Here is a 5,112-nt window from a genome sequence, read left to right on the forward strand (position 1 = left end):
TTTTAAACCCGGAACCGGACCCGATTCTACATATTCCGGTTCTAATGGTTCCGGTTCCGGTCCGATTCCGGTTCCGGTCCGGTTTTCCGGTTCTAAATCTCATCCCTAGTTATAATATCTTTTTAACCACTCGCGGTATGGGGAACCTGGTTTAAAGGGCCGCATAGGGTTGTTGGATTTCAAAAGTGCTATATGCCAAAATGGTGCTGCCCTCTGATGTTTTATGTTTGACCCATGTCTGTACATAGTGGGTGAAGAGTATTGTTTAACGCTTATATAATAGTAATAATAGCTAGACTATTAATTAGTCTCGGTGAATATTAGACTAAACTCTAGTGGTAATGATACTAGGTTTCGTCGAAAGAAAATAAATTAATAGAAGCGAAACGTTGTCTAAGTTCGGAATCACCACCTTAACAAGTGAGTGTATAGTTACTTTCATCTTACACATAAATATGAAGTATTTTATATAAACTACGTGCTATGTGTGCATATTATCTATATACTTGCTATCTATGTTGGATGAATGATTTTATACAAGTTTTAATTGATTTAAACTGTATATGTATTTTATATCTATGAATATACTGGGTAAAACATGGGTAGATGAATGATGAGAGATGAAAGATGATATGAGTGAACATTGGCAGCTATAGACTTAGTGCTTAATAAATAACATCGACAACTATGGATTTAGTGCCTATTGGATAAACTTTGGTAGCTATGGACTTAGTGCCTGTTAGATAAACGTTGATAGCTATGGACTTAGTACCTATTAGATAAACACTGGTAGCTATGGATTTAGTACCCGATGAATGAACTTTAGCAGCTATGGAATTAGTGCTTTACGAACGATCATTAACAGCTATGGACTTAGTGTCTGTCGTATAAACCCTGGAAGCAATGAACTTCAGTTTGAAGGAAGATATTGGGGATGGGTAATTGGAATAATTGTTTGATGATGAAACATAATAATTATATTATTGTGGGTTGAAAACCCTATGTATTCACCAAGTTTCCCAACCTGACCCACTCAGTTCATTTGTATCACAAGTGTCGATATGAAGTTACATTACACTGAGAGATTAAGGAGATATAAATCACTAGTGATAATGAATGCTGTTTATGCTTATGTTTCTGTATTGACGATGACATCCCAATGTTTTAAAATGAATATAATACATTTCTTCGGAAATGCTTTGATAACGTATTTATCATGTTTTTCTGGGAACAAATTGCGCAGCATTTTTATTAAAAGAGATACTCTGATTTTTATAAAGCATAAACAAAAACGGTTTTTTCTGGCCGTGAAAATGGAGATGTCACATTTTCCTTATTTACAAACAGGAGGCTTCTGGAAACCTTAGAAATCCTCCTAATTTCGTTCACCCCTATATGAGTTCTAGAATTTTTTTTCTTGCACAATTATGAAAAAATATAATTCAACCATTGTACCTTTAATTAATTTCAATTAATCCCGAATTAATTTCAGATTAATTATGATTAATAATTAATTAATTCTAATTGGTTATATTAATTTGTTAATCATAATTAATTAACAAATAAAATTTTCTATTTCCAATTAATATATTAATCATATAATATATTAATAAATCATTTCTTCACAATTTTTAACTAGATTATTAATCATATAATAATCTAATAAATCAAGGGAAACTGAGTAATCTAACTACTTTTTTTGGTTCTTTTTTTTTTTTTTTTTTTTTTTTTTTTTTAATAACATTTTGTTTCGGAATGGGTCATTCCGGACCCGAAAACCGACCCAAGCCCAATAAAGTAGCCCATTGGTATATTTATGAGTCCCACACAAGGTAAAATCGAAATACACGTTCCGAAATTAACAGATCCGACTTACGATCTACTCGCATTTCGTTCCAAATTTTCAGCACGGATTCGTCAAACCAAGTAATTTCTACACTTTAAGTTACTTTGCATTTGATTTCTGAAACGATTTACGTATTTTGGAATGGACCGGAACACGGGGAACAATTCCGGAATATCCGAATTAACTTTTTTTTTTTTTTTTTTAAAATCTTTTTCTCATTGTATGTGTATGAATGTAACGTAAGTACTTTGTAATGTGTTCATGATCAGATGTTTTAGTCCGAAATTAGGTATTGTTAGGGTTGTAGAATGGTAATGTAGGTCCGAAACACAATGAACGTTGTACAGAACCTGATGATCTATTCTAGAATGATGATCCAGAATACTTATAATATACAAGTTTTTTTTTTCTAAGTATTGTTTAATAACCCATGTTAGTCAAAGACGAGTTATCACAGATGTTTTTTTTAAAAAAGTGGGTTTTATGAACGACGAAGTTGTATTCAATTTACAAGGCTTTTCAGAATTGCGCCCAATAAAGGTAAAATCGAAAAACAACAATTTTATAATTATAATTTTTTTACAGTAATGTATTAAAATGTTCTTGATTTTTTTATTTTTATTTATTTAGTTATTTTTTGTGCAGATAAAAAACGACGATGTTGGGTTTCAAAATAAGATAAAAATTAACCAACAAAGGTACCCAGAAAATTAAGAAAGAAATCAGAAAGAGTGTTAAAACTTAAATTGAAAGCACATTGGACTCCGAAAGATGTCACCAGAGCAAGTGCATTCAAACCTGTTATGATAGACTAGTTGCAATTATGTTTTTTTTTTTTTTTTTTTTTTTGTTATGGATATGTTTTACCAAGTGTTTTTTTATTATTAAGGTATATTTTATTTTCAGTCTCCAACATCCAGTGACTTGAACGATCATGATGAGTTGCCTATAGAGTATGCTATACCACGTCTTGTAGACAAGCATTGACGACTTGTTGATACGAATACATTAGAAATGTTTTGTGATTATCAGCATGCTAAACAACGAATGGTAATACTGAAAATCTCATTACCGTCTTCACCGACTGAGGACCGGAGAAAAGTAGCATTGTATAACATGCAAATGTTCATTATTACCATGTCTGAAGATATACGACAATTTGTGAACACAATGAACATCATCCAACAAACACGTAGGACTACAACAATAAAAGATCGAGTCGAATTGACTGATAATGGTTTCGAACTAATTGAGACCTACATGGAATTGTTTGAAAATCATGTAGATACAACTAGTTTGCATCAGATGCAAGTTCGTAGTTATCGTGCACAAAAGTAATCTAATTTTAAATATGGATTTTGTAATGTCTTTTCATACTAAAATTTGTAAAACGAACGGTATGATTATCTAGAATGACAATTATCCTCTTTCATTAACATTATTACAAAGAGCGTTATTTAACCTAATACATATTTAGATTGGTTTCCACAAATTAGGAAATTGTAAGGGACACATATTTTGTTCCCGGTCAATAAAACATCCTCTAATTCTAACAACATCTATTAGACGACCCTATTCTGTGCATAACTTATTGATCTACTTATTTGCATTTTCAATCCACTTCTTAGCTTGTTTCACTTCTTTCATTACTTCAGCAACCCATTTTTCTTTTTCCTTTACTTGTTCCGCTAGATCATCTGCACATTGATTTAGTGTGCGAGTTCTTTCAGATTCCCTTTTGTTTGCTTCTTCAACAACCTTCATAGCTTGGAAAACATCACCAAAAATTTTATCCGGGAGTGGGAAATCCGTGTCGTCTAGAAACAGGTTATTATTTGAACAAACATAACAATCTTCTTCTTCATAATGCCAAACACTATTGTGAAATGAACTCATTCCAATTTTATTTCAACGTTGAGGATTCATGGTAGGTGCATTTTAAGGTCGAAAAGCAAGTGTCCAAAATAGCCATTCCAGAAAGTGGCTCCGGATCCGGAATGGGGTTCTGGAATAAGGGTCTGAAATACTGTTAGGAATCTATGACATTTACTATTCAGAATGACTACACATACTATCAGGAATCTATGACTTTTACTATTGGGAAATGACTACACATTTGTCAGCAATCTATGACAGTTATTGTTCCGAAATATCAATTCCGGAATGTGGCTCCGAAATAGCTGGTCCGAAACCTGGCTCCGAAATAGCTATTCCAGAACGTGGCTCCAAAACAATGGTCCAAAATAGCTGGTCCGAAATACTGTCAGTAATCTATGACATGTACTGTTCGGAATGAGTAGACATATGTCTGGAATCTATGACTTTTAATGTTCGGAATGACTACACATATGTCAGGAATCTAGGACAATTACTGTTCTGAAATATCAATTCCGGAATGTGTATTCCGGAATATCAGTTTCGGATTCATAACCCTAGTAAATTCCATTATTTAAAGGAATTCAAGTTTAAAATGCCTTTACCTTGTTAAATTTACTACTAAAAATTCATTTCTCATAATCCAAAGAAATGACATACTGCGATTGTGGTGTTGAAGGTATTATAAGGACATCAACAACTAGAAATAACCTTAGACGACTTTTTTACGCTTGTCCTAAAGAGGTATGTTGGTTATCCTTTTATTACGTTTCTTTGAATTAATATTAATTTACACAATATATGTTATGTGTTTGATCTTAAATTTTCAAAGACCACAGTCTGAGTTTATCTGTTGGTTTGAAAAAGCAAAATACAATAATTCATTAATAAACAGTAACTTATTTTGATCGAAGAAGAAACTTGAAACCCAAAATATACACTTGAAGATAGCGTTAATTTGTAGTTGGATTTTATTTTTTTTGGAATCATTGTGTACAAGTTGTAAGATTTTTGTTCATCAACTAAGTTTCCCTTCTGTAACTCTTTTTAATATTTTTAATATGTAAAGTTTGTTTGTTTGTTAATATTAGTGTGGTACTTGTAAATTATGTTTTTTCTATCTTTGTAATATGTAACAAATATTAGGGCAATAATAATATTTTTCATTACACATTGAAAACCAATTACAAACATAATTAATTAAAATTATATTGGCAATATAACTACAATCAAAGTGTTTGGTATTTCCATTTTTGATGGAGGGGGGAAGTGGGTGCACGGTTTGTCTCTGGTAGACAATCTGAAACACATCAGCCCAATAATATATCTAAACCATATCAGGTAATTCATTGATGTTCGAATGATGTGATACCGTAACAACATGACTGTAA

The sequence above is a fragment of the Lactuca sativa genome, chromosome 8 (assembly GCF_002870075.4).
Source record: "Lactuca sativa cultivar Salinas chromosome 8, Lsat_Salinas_v11, whole genome shotgun sequence".
Taxonomy (NCBI): domain Eukaryota; kingdom Viridiplantae; phylum Streptophyta; class Magnoliopsida; order Asterales; family Asteraceae; genus Lactuca; species Lactuca sativa.